Source organism: Phoca vitulina, unplaced genomic scaffold (assembly GCF_004348235.1).
Source record: "Phoca vitulina isolate PV1807 unplaced genomic scaffold, GSC_HSeal_1.0 scaffold8, whole genome shotgun sequence".
Classification (NCBI taxonomy): domain Eukaryota; kingdom Metazoa; phylum Chordata; class Mammalia; order Carnivora; family Phocidae; genus Phoca; species Phoca vitulina.
Window position 1 is genome coordinate 77,944,611 of NW_022589711.1, and position 13,098 is coordinate 77,957,708.

The 13,098-nt window shown below is 38.3% G+C and overlaps 1 long non-coding RNA gene across 1 annotated transcript in view; it reads right to left on the reverse strand.

Moving 5' to 3' along the window:
- Positions 1-1,081: 1,081 nt before the first annotated feature.
- LOC116634097 overlaps positions 1,082-13,098 on the reverse strand; it is a 325,131-nt gene continuing 313,114 nt past the window's right edge. Inside the window, exon 4 of the long non-coding RNA XR_004299857.1 lies at positions 1,082-1,151. This is a non-coding gene — a long non-coding RNA (uncharacterized LOC116634097). The remainder of the gene's footprint in view (positions 1,152-13,098) is intronic.

Below are 13,098 nucleotides of genomic sequence, written 5' to 3' on the forward strand. Positions count from 1 at the left end.
TTTCTATTCAAAAGGACTGACAACACAACATATTGCATGTCTGACTATGCCCGGGTTGTAAAGAAACAGAAAATAAAAGCCATTCCCAACATGCCCAAGCTTATATGCTATTATTGATTGGCTTTTAAATCCCTTTTTACTCTGACCCCAACTACTGCAAGCAAAAAAGTGTCTGCCCTTCTGAAGCTTCTAACACAAAAAGATGAAAACACATAACCATATACTTGAAAACTGAGAGGAAAGGTGTGCCTCTTTCACGTTGCCTGTCTTGCCTCTGGATACGACTCTGTCAAGGCAGGTGGCAGCTGCTCCGGACAACGTCACCCTCATCCACCTTCCTCCTCTCCTCATTCAAACTGGCAAAACGAAAATCTGAAGATGTGAAGTGAATTTAAAGGCAGGGGAGCGGGGGGAAGGAAGCCTAGAACAGAAAGACTTGCGTATTGTGCAGAAGTATGACATGGGCTTGGAGTTTCCCTCAATAGTCACAAGCTCTTCTCTGCTCCATAAGGACTGGGATGGTGTCACATGGCCAGAATGAAAGCCAGGAAAGCATCCTTCATGTGTTCATTCACCACCCCCTATTCCATGGCCACTGGTTGGATGTCAGCTGGGTGCCAAGTGCTGGGCTAGACACTGAGCATAGAAAGGCAAGAAGCAAGATCTCGGCCTCCAGGACAAGAGACCCCAGGAACCGAAAATGGCAGGGCAGGGGAAGAGAGCATGAAAGGAGGGGTCCCTTAGGGGTTATGTGAGCTGAGTCCTAGGAACAGGTAAGCATTATCCTATTGGAAAAGGGGCCAGTGACAGGCCACTAAAGGCAGAGGATCCTTCATGCTCTATAGCCCAGAGGTCAGAAATAGTGGGGTATATATGTCAGCATAAACAAGGAATTTGGAATTGGTTCAGACTGTCCAACATCAATCTTCTCAGGATCACATGCTTTGGTTTATTTTTTTTTTTCTTGCTATGTTTTGTCACTGTATCACATATTTCCCTTTATATAGTAGGGGCCTCACAATGAGTCTTAACTTACCTTACAGCAGGAAGTTTGGTTCTGTCAGAATGATTTCACTTCACTCTTCTCTGCAGCCTTAAGATCACAGGTCCTCTCTTCACTGCCTGCTCCATGAAGCTGTATTATACAATGTCTGATGAAGAGTACAGGGTACACAGAGGCTTATAAAACTGTCATAACCTGATTTATATCTAGTTCAGTACTAAAAATAAATTCGCTTCACAATAGTTCCTTACATTAAACCACCAGAAGTAACTGAGAAGAACTTCTGCCTAATACTTATAAACATTTAGGCTTAGTAGATTTCTAGATGTAACATCTAAAACCATTTCTAATGCAGATGATCTGATGCATTTTTGCAGGGAAAAAACTCTTGACCCAAAGATTTACTTCTTAGGTTATGGCAGTTTGAAGAAGAGTTTTAAAGCTAGGTCCAATAACTATTAGAGAATGTATACCTTGTAATTTTTCCTTTTAAAATTATAAAACATGTCTTTGGATTTTTAATAAGGTGTCAGAACTGATAAAAATGATTGACAGATGCATGTGTTTTGCTTTAACCATCTGTCAAACGGCCTCCCTGTGAAGTCCAACCCTATTGTCTATAATTTTTGGGGGGAAAAATCAATGTTTTTCTTAAAAAAATAGATCTCATAATTTAAAGTCTGTTTTACTACTGTTATTTGAACTGAAATATGATCACTAACTTCTCCTTTCTTACTGTACACTTAGTCTTACTCCAAAGTTGTATAGGAAAGTTACTTTCAGTTCATATATTGTTTCTCTGACAGCCTTATCACTCTTTCTACTTCCTGCTCTGAAAGCTATTTCTATCTGTATGTATATGAGTGTGTATATAAGTTCTTGGTTTTCATGTTTTCTCCAAGACAGAATCAATTTTGATGAGGTTCACTTTTAATGGTGGACATAAAAATGTGTCTAGTGTCATAAAATCACAAATAATTTATTATTTGCCAAAATCTCCTGCAAATGAAAAAATGAATACATTTATTTTTCTTGCCACATTTTCAACCATTTTCTTCATGTTTTATGTCAAATGTGCAATAGATTTCTTAGCCTAAATTATTTTAAAATCCCAATTTCAACATCAATCCCATGACATACTACCTGCACATTGAGTGATAACATGACCAAAGTTACTGAAGAAAGTAGAAATAAAAATCAAATCTATTTTAGAAGACATGCAAATTATTTTTGCAAAATAGCTAAAATTACATAAGCAAGATAATATATGGAGGTATTATGAAGGGATCTTGTTAAAATCATCACTGCTGTAAAGAGGCTAGTCTTGGTCATATGCCTTCGGATATCTAAAAAGATTTGAATTTAAAGTATGTATTGTCTACTAACACATACAAAACATAGCTAATTTTGAGAGTACAAAACAATTTGTGGCAATTTTTCTACCCTCATGATGCACTACTTTTGTACTTTCTTTACCAATTATTTTACTCTAACCTCTTTTGTTAATTCAACCTCTTTGCAAAGGAAATCAAATCAAATCTACTTTAGATATGTATACTGTCAAGTAATTTAAATGATTTGGAGTAATCACAGTCTAGATGTTATGTTCATTTTATACCAAGTATTAAACATAATTATCCTCGCCCTTTGGTAAGGTAAAGCAGTCCTCTTGTTATAATGAATATTTCTAAAAGATATCTCCTAAAGAAAAAAAATCAATAATGTGTAAAATAGTAATTACTTATGTAGTCCACTCTTTTATGGTTTTCCAACAAGTAAAATAAACTTCTTGAGCAAAATTCTCATGCAAAAACTGATTGGCCCAAATCCTGGTATCTCTAGGGCTTCCTGACATACGGTAAACTTCAAATTTTCACAATCTTCCTCTTGGTCTTGCTAGATGTATATTTTGCAAGATGATATTATTCTAAGTGTACCTCATCATCTCCAAAGCACCCCATAAAAGTCACCTGTGAATAACTGAGGTGGAGGGTTATACATGAGTGTGAGACTTTCTACAGTCTGAGGAAGCAGCTGAGGTGATCTGGATCAGGGCAGGTGCCTGGAATGATAGGCTAGAGCAGAGTCACCTGTGGTTTTAACTTAAGGCTACTTGAGCACTTGCATCACACCAAGACATCTACCCACCTACATCTCAACAGCCACATATGCCCAAAGATTTGACTGTGAAAAATTGCAAGCAATCTCTAGGTAGAAGCTAAGGAAAGATAAATAATTTTAAGAAATGTTTTTTTCTAGAAAAGGGTGGCTATAGGAACTTAGGAAAAATGACTATTTTCAGAAAAGTTACTTTAGGTAAACCATCATGGGAAAAAAAATTACTATTATTATTTGAGAACACAGAACACAATGAAAAATCAGAAACCAGAAGATGAAGAATCAGAGTAAATGAAGATGTGAGCACAGCATTCCATTTCTGAATTAACTAGCTACCTGCAAAACCATGTGTGGAAGCGCCAGGGTGACTCAGTGGGTTAAGCATCTGCTTTCTGCTCAGGTCATGATCTCAGGGTCCTAGGATCCAGCTGCCTTGGGTTCCCTGCTAAGCAGGGAGTCGGCTTCCTCTTCTCCTCTCTCACGCATGTGCGTGTGCGAACACATGTGAGCACGCTCTCTCAAGTAAATAAAGTAATCTTAAAAAAAAAAAACATGTTCGGGGGGGAGGAGCAAGATGACAGAGGAGTAGGAGACCTGGATTTCATCTGGTCCAAGGAATTCAGCTGGATAGGGATCAAACCATTCTAAACACCTACGAACTCAACAGATCGAAGAAAAGAATAGAAACAACTCTCTGAACAGAAAAGCGACCACTTTCTGGAAGAGTCATATTCTATCCCTTCATAGTAGTTAACCTTATTTTTGGTATATATATATATAAGTTGTTCTCTCTTTAAAATTTTGGGATTGTTTCTTCTAACAGATCAAAATATGCCCTAAATTTCTAGTTTATGGCATTGTTCTAGTCTCCTGCCTGATCACCTTCTCTCTCTTTTTTTTTAAATCCTCTTCTTTCTTTTTTCAACCAACTTCTTATCTTATCAATTCCTTTTATAAAATCTTTCATAATTTTCATCTTTACAGTCATATTCCATCCCTTCATCGTATTAACCCTTATTTTTGTACATACATAACTTTTTCTTTCATTAAAATTTTGGGAGGCACTTTCTTCTAACAGACCAAAATACGCCCAAAATCTAGTGTGTGGCACTGATCTATGCACCAGCCTGATCATATTTGATCATATTCTGTCTTCTTTGTTTTGTTTTGTTTTTGTTTGTTTTTAGCTTTTTCTTTTTCTTTTTTTTTTTCTTTTTTCTTTCTTTCCCTTTCTTTTCCCCCAGTTTCAGGTCTTTTCTGATTTGTTTAGTGTATATTTTCTGGGGACACTGTTACCCTGTTAGCATTCTGTTCTCTCATTCATCTATTCTCCTCTGGACAAAATGATAAGACGGAAAAAATCACCTCAACAAAAAGAACAAGAGGCAGTACCAACTGCCAGGGACCTAATCAGTATGGACATTAGTAAGATGTCAGAACTAGAGTTCAGAATGATGACTTTAAAGATACTAGCTGGGCCTGAAAAAAGCATGGAAGTTATTAGAGAAAACCTTTCTGGAGAAATAAAAGAACTAAAATCTAACCTAGTTGAAATCAAAAAGGCTATTAATGAGGTGCAATCAAAAATGGAGGCTCTAATTCCCTGCATATTCTCAACCACAATGCTCTAAAACTGGAACTCAATCACAAGAAAAATTTGGCAGAAATTCAAACACTTGGAAGCTAAAGACCACTCTGCTCAAGAATGTTTGGGTCAACCAAGAAATCAAAGAAGAACTTAAACAATTCATGGAAATCAATGAGAACGAAAACACATCGGTCCAAAACCTATGGGATACTGCAAAGGCGGTCCTAAGGGGGAAATACATAGTCATCCAAGCCTCACTCAAAAAAATAGAAAAATCCCGAATTCACCAACTAACTCTACACCTTAAAGAACTAGAGAAAAAGCAACAAACGACGCCTAAGCCACGCATTAGAAGAGAAATAATTAAAATTAGAGCAGAAATCAATGAATTAGAAACCAGAAACACAGTAGATCAGATCAATGAAACTAGAAGTTGGTTCTTTGAAAGAATTAATAAGACTGATAAACCACTGGCCAGACTTATCCAAAAGAAGAGAGAAAGGAACCAAATTAATAAAATTATGAATGAAAAGGGAAAGATCACAACCAACACCAAGGAAATAGAAACAATTATTAGAAATTATTATCAACAAATATATGCCAATAAACTGAGCAATCTGGATGAAATGGAAGCCTTCCTGGAAACCTATAAGCTGCCAAGACTGAAACAGGAAGAAATTGACAACCTGAATAGGCCAATAACCAGTAACGAGATTGAAGCAGTGATCAAACACCTCCCAAAAAACAAAAGTCCAGGGCCTGATGGATTCCCTGGGGAATTCTACCAACATTCAAAGAAGAAATAATACCTATTCTACTGAAGCTGTTTCAAAAAATAGAAACAGAAGGAAAACTTCCAAACTCATTCTACGAGGCCAGCATTACCTTAATCCCCAAACCAGGCAAAGACCCCACCCAAAAGGAGAATTTCAGACCGATATCCCTGATGAATATGGATTCCAAAATCCTCAACAAAATCCTAGCTAATAGGATCCAACAATACATTAAAAGGATCATCCACCACGACCAAGTGGGATTTATCCCCGGGATGCAAGGGTGGTTCAACATTGGCAAATCAATCAATGTGATAGAACACATTAATAAGAGGAGGGAGAAGAACCATATGGTCCTCTCAATTGATGCAGAAAAAGCATTTGACAAAATACAACATCCTTTCCTGATTAAAACTCTCCAGAGTATAGGGATAGAGGGAACATTCCTCAAGCTCATAAAATCCATCTATGAAAAACCCACAGCGAATATCATCCTCAATGGGGAAAAGCTAAGAGCCTTTCCCTTAAGATCAGGAACACGTCAAGGGTGCCCACTCTCACCACTGTTGTTCAACATAGTACTAGAAGTCCTAGCAACAGCAATCAGACAACAAAAAGAAATAAAAAGTATTCAAATTGGCAAAGAAGAAGTCAAACTCTCTCTTTTCGCAGACGACATGCTACTTTATGTGGAAAACCCAAAAGACTCCACCCCCAAATTACTAGAAGTCATCCAGCAATTCAGTAATGTGGCAGGATACAAAATCAATGCACAGAAATCAGTTGCTTTCTTATACACTAACAACGCAACTGTTGAAAGAGAAATTAAAGAAACGATTCCATTTACAATAGCACCAAAAACCATAAGATACCTCGGAATAAACCTAACCAAAGAGGTAAAGGATCTATACTCTAGGAACTACAAAACACTCATGAAAGAAATTGAAGAAGACACAAAAAGATGGAAAAATATTCCATGCTCATGGATCAGAAGAATAAACATTGTTAAAATGTCTATGCTACCCAGAGCAATCTATACCTTCAATGCCATCCGATCAAAATTCCAATGACATTTTTCAAAGTGCTGGAACAAACAATCCTAAAATTTGTATGGAATCAGAAAAGACCCCGAATCACCAAGGAGATGTTGAAAAAGAAAAACAAAGCTGGGGGCATCACGTTGCCCGATTTCAAGCTATATTACAAAGCAGTGATCACCAAAACAGCATGGTACTGGCACAAAAACAGACATACAGACCAATGGAACAGAATAGAGAACCCAGATATGGACCCTCAACTCTATGGTCAAATAATCTTTGACAAAGCAGGAAAAAACATGCAATGGAAAAAACATGCCTATTGGACAGGCACATGCAGAAGAATGAAACCCGACCATTCTCTAACACCATTCACAAAGATAAACTCAAAGTGGATGAAAGACCTCAATGTGAGACAGGAATCCATCAAAATCCTAGAGGAGAACATAGACAGTAACCTCTTTGACATCGGCCACAGCAACTTCTTTCAAGATACATCTCCAAAAGCTAGTGAAACAAAAGCAAAAATGAACTTTTGGGACTTCATCAAGATAAAAAGCTTCTGCACAGCAAAGGAAACAGTCAACAAAACAAAGAGGCAACCCACAGAATGGGAGAAGATATTTGCAAATGACACTACAGATAAAGGGCTGGTATCCAAAATCTATAAAGAACTTCTCAAACTCAACACCCAAAAAACAAATAATCAAGTCAAAAAGTGGGCAGAAGAGATGAACAGACACTTCTCTGAAGAAGACATACAAATGGCTAACAGACACATGAAAAAATGTTCATCATCATTAGCCATCAGGGAAATCCAAATCAAAACCACACTGAGATACCACCTTACACCAATTAGAATGGCCAAAATGGACAGGGAAAGAAACAACAAATGTTGGAGAGGTTGTGGAGAAAGGGGAACCCTCGTACACTGTTGGTGGAAATGCAAGTTGGTACAGCCACTTTGGAAAACAGTGTGGAGGTTCCTCAAAAATTTAAAAATAGAGCTACCCTATGACCCAGCAATTGCACTACTGGATATTTACCCCAAAGACACAGATGTAGTGAAAAGAAGGGCCATATGCACCCCAATGTTCATAGCAGCAATGTCCGCAATAGCCAAACTGTGGAAAGAGCCGAGATGCCCTTCAACAGATGAATGGATAAAGAAGATGTGGTCCATATATACAATGGAATATTACTCAGCCATCAGAAAAGATGAATACCCAACTTTTACATCAACATGGATGGGACTGGAGGAGATTATGCTAAGTGAAATAAGTCAAGCAGAGAAAGTCAATTATCATATGGTTTCACTTATTTGTGGAACATAAGGAATAACATGGAGGACATTAGGAGAAGGAAGGGAAAAATGGGCGGGGGGAATTGGAGGGAGAGATGAACCATGAGAGACTATGGACCTGAGAAACAAACAGGGTTTTAGAGGGGAGGGGGGAGGGGGGCTTGGTTAGCCCGGTGATGGGTATTAAGGAGGGCACGTACTGCATGGAGCACTGGGTGTTATATGAAAACAAGGGATCGTGGATCACTACATCAAAAACTAATGATGTATTGTATGGTGACTAACATAACATAGTAAAAGTAAAAAAAAAAATATATCATTTTGAGGGCGCCTGAGTGGCTCAGTCAGTTAAGCGTATGGCTTCGTTCAGCTCAGGTCATGATCCCGGACTCCTGGGATTGAGCCCCACATCGGGCTCCCTGCTCAACGGGGAGCCTGCTTCTCTCTCTGCTTGCTGCTCCCCACTGCTTGTGCTCTCTGTATCTCTCTCTTTCTGACAAATAAATAAATAAATAATCTAAAAAAAAAAAAAAATGGAGGCTCTAAATGCTAGGATAAATGAGGCAGAAGACAAATTTAGTGATATAGAAGACCAAATGATGGAAAATAAAGAAGCTGAGAAAAAGAGATGAACAACTACTGGCTCACGAGGGCATAATTCGAGAGATCAGTGATACCATAAGGCAAAACAACATTAGAATAATTGGGATCCCAGAAGAAGAAGAAAGAGAGACAGGGGCAGAAGATATATTGAGGCAAATTATAGAAGAGAACTTCCCTAATTTGGGGAAGGAAACAGGCATCAAAATCCAGGAGGCACAGAGAACCCCTCTCAAAATCAATAAAAATAGGTCAACACCCCGACATCTAATAGTAAAACTTACGAGTACCAGAGACAGAGAGAAAATCCTGAAAGCAGCTTGGGACAAGAGATCTGTAACCTACAATGGTAGAAACATTAGATTGGCAACAAACCTATCCACAGAGACCTGGCAGGCCAGATAAGACTGGCATGATATATTGAGAGCACTAAATAAGAAAAATATGCAGCCAAGACTACTATATCCACCTAGGCTGTCATTGAAAATAGAAGGAGAGATAAAAAGCTTCCAGGACAAACAAAAACTAAAGGAATTTGCAAATACGAAACCAGCCCTACAAGAAATATTGAAAGGGGTCCTCTAAGCAAAGAGAGAGCCTAAAAGTAACATAGACCAGAAAGGAACACAGACAATATACAGTAACAGTCACCTTACAGGCAATACAATGGCACTAAATTCATATCTTTCAATAGTTACCCTGAATGTAAATGGGCTGAATGCCCCAATCAAAAGACACAGGCTAAAAAAACAAGACCCATTAATATGCTGTCTGCAAGAGACTCATTTTAGACCCAAAGACACCCCCAGATTGAAAGTGAGGGGGTGGAAAACCAATTACCATGCTAATGGACACCAAAAGAAAGCTGGGGTGGCAATCCTTATATCAGACAAATTAGATTTTAAACCAAAGACTGTAATAAGAGATGAGGAAAGACACTATATCATACTTAAAGGGTCTATCCAACAAGAAGACCTAACAATTGTAAATATCTATGCCCCTAACATGGGACCAGCCACTTACATAAGCCAATTAATAACAAAAGCAAAGAAACACATTGAGAACAATACAATAATAGTGGGGGACTTTAACACCCCCCCTCACTGAAATGGACAGATCATCTAAGCAAAAGATCAACAAGGAAATAAAGACTTTAAATGACACACTGGACCAAATGGATTTCACAGATATATTCAGAACATTCCATCCCAAAGCAACAGAACAAACATTCTTCTCGAGTGCCCATGGAACATTCTCCAGAATAGATCACATCCTAGGTCACAAATCAGGTCTCAACCAGTACCAAAAGATTGGGATCATTCCCTGCATATTTTCAGACCACAATGCTTTGAAACTAGAACTCAATCACAAGAGGAAAGTTGGAAAGAACTCAAATACATGGTGGCTAAAGAGCATCCTACTAAAGAATGAATGGGTCAATCAGGAAATTAAAGAAGAATTAAAAAATTCATGGAAACCAATGAAAATGAAAACACAACTGTTCAAAATCTTTGGGATGCAGTAAAGGCAGTCCTAAGAAGAATGTATATAGCAATACAAGCCTTTCTCAAGAAACAAGAAAGGTCTCAAATACACAACCTAACCCTACACCTAAAGGAGCTGGAGAAAGAACAGCAAATAAAGCCTAAACCCAGCAAGAGAAGAGAAATAATAAAGACCAGAGCAGAAATCAATGATATAGAAACCAATAGAACAGTAGAACAAATCAACAAAACTAGGAGTTGGTTCTTTGAAAGAATTAACAAGATTGATAAACCCCTGGCCAGACTCATCAAAAGGAAAGAGAAATGACCCAAATCAATAAAACCATGAATGAAAGAGGAGAGATCACAACCAGCACCAACATATTATGTGCACTGATATGCCAGCAAATTAGATAATCTGGAAGAATTGGATGCATTCCTAGAGATGTATCAACTAGCAAAACTGAACCAGGAGGAAACAGAAAACCTGAACAGACCTATAACCACTAAGGAAATTGAAGCAGTAATCAAAAATCTCCCAACACACAAGAGCCCAGGGTCAGATGGCTTCCCAGGGGAATTCTACGAAACATTTAAAGAAGAACTAATACCTATTCTTCTAAAACTGTTCCATAAAATAGAAATGGAAGGAATACTTCCAAGCTTGTTTTATGAGGCCACCATTACCTTGATCCCCAAACCAAAGACCCCATCAAAAGGGAGAATTACTGACCAATATCCCTGATGAACATGGATGCAAAAATTCTCACCAAAATACTAGCCAATAGGATTCAACAGTACATTAAAAGGATTATTCACCACGACCAAGTGGTGAATAATCCTTTTAATGTACTGTTGAATTATCCCTGGGCTGCAAGTTTGGGTCAACATCCACAAATCCCTGGGCTGCAAGTTTCGGTCAACATCCACAAATCAATCAATGTGATAAAATACATTAATAAAAGAAAGAACAAGAACCATATGATCCTCTCAATAGATGCAGAAAAAGTATTTACAAAGTATAGCATCCTTTCTTGATCAAAAGTCTTCAGAGTATAGGGATAGAGGGTACATACCTCAATATCATAAAAGCCATCTATGAAAAACCTACAGTGAATATCATTCTCAATGGGGAAAAACTGAGAGCTTCCCCCTAAGGTCGGGAACACGGCAGGATGTCCACTATCACCACTGCTATTCAACATAGTATTAGAAGTCCTAGCCACAGCAATCAGACAACAAAAAGAAATAAAGGGCATCCAAATTGGCGAAGAAGAAGTCAAACTCTCACTCTTTGCAGATGATATGATACTTTATGTGGAAAACCCAAAAGACTCCACCCCAAAACTGCTAGAATTCATACAGGAATTCAGTAAAGTGGCAGGATAGAAAATCAATGCACAGAAATCAGTGGCATTCCTATATACCAGCAACAAGACAGAAGAAAGAGAAATTAAGGAGTCAATCCCATTTACAATTGCACCCAAAACCTAAGATATCTAGGAATAAATCTAACCAAAAGGCAAAGAATCTGTACTCAGAAAACTATAAAATACTCATGAAAGAAATTGAGGAAGACACAAAGAAATGGAAAAACATTCCATGCTCATGGATTGGAAGAAAAAATATTGGGAAGATGTCAATGCTACCTAGAGCAATCTACACGTTCAATGTAATCCCCATCAAAATACCATCCACTTTTTTCAACGAAATGGAACAAATAATCCTAAAATTTGTATGGAACCAGAAAAGACCCCGAATAGCCAGAGGAATGTTGAAAAAGAAAAGCAAAGCTGGCGGCATCACAATTCCAGAATCCAAGCTCTATTACAAAGCCATAATCATCAAGACAGTATGGTACTGGCACAAAAACAGACACATAAATCAATGGAACAGAATAGAGAGCCCAGAAATGGACCCTCAACTCTATGGTCAATTAATCTTTGACAAAGCAGGAAAGAATGTCCAATGGAAAAAAGACAGTCTCTTCAACAAATGGCGTTGGGAAAACTGGACAGCCACATGCAGAAGAATGAAACTGGACCATTTCCCTACACCACACAAACAAAAACAGACTCAAAATTGATGAAAGACCTAAATGTGAGACAGGAGTCCATCAAAATCCTAAAGGAGAACACAGGCAGCAACCTCTTCGATGTCAGCCGCAGCAACTTCCTAGAAACATCACCAAAGGCAAGGGAAGCAAGGGCAAAAATGAACTATTGGGACTTCATCAAGATAAAAAGCTTTTGCACAGCAAAAGAAACAGTCAACAAAACCAAAAGACACTCGACAGAATGGGAGAAGATATTTGCAAATGACATATCAGATAAAGGGCTAGTATCCAAACTCTATAAAGAACTTCTTAAACTCAACACCCAAAGAACAAATGATCCAATCAAGAAATGGGCAGAAGACATGAACAGACATTTTTCCAAAGAAGACCTCCAAATGGCCAACAGACACATGAAAAAGTGCTCAACATCGCTTGGCATCAGGGAAATCCAAATCAAAACCTTAATGAGATACCACCTCACACCAGTCAGAATGACTAAAATAACAAGTCAGGAAGCGAAAGATGTTGGCAGGGATGCAGAGAAAGGGGAACCCTCCTACACTGTTGGTGGGAATGCAAGCTGGTGCAGCCACTCTGGAAAACAGTATGGAGGTTCCTCAAAAAGTTGAAAATAGAGCTACCATACGATCCAGCAATTGCACTATTGGGTATTTACCCCAAAAATACAAATGTAGGGATCCGAAGGGGTACGTGCACCCAGATGTTTATAGCAGCAATATCCACAATAGCCAAATCATGGAAAGAGCCAAGATGTCCATCGACAGATGAATGGCTAAAGAAGATCTAGTATGTATATATATATATATATATATATACACACACACAATGGAATATTATGCCGCCATCAAAAGGAATGAAATCTTGCCATTTGCAACAACGTGGATAGAACTGGAGGGTATTATGCTGAGCGAAATAAGTCAATCAGAGAAAGACATGTATCATATGACCTTACTGATATGAGGAATTCTTAATCTCAGGAAACAAACTGAGGGTTGCTGGAGTGGTGGGGGGTGGGAGGGATGGGGTGGCTGGGTGATAGACATTGGGGAGTATGTGCTATGGTGAGCACTGTGAATTGTGTAAGACTGTTGAATCACAGATCTGTACCTCTGAAA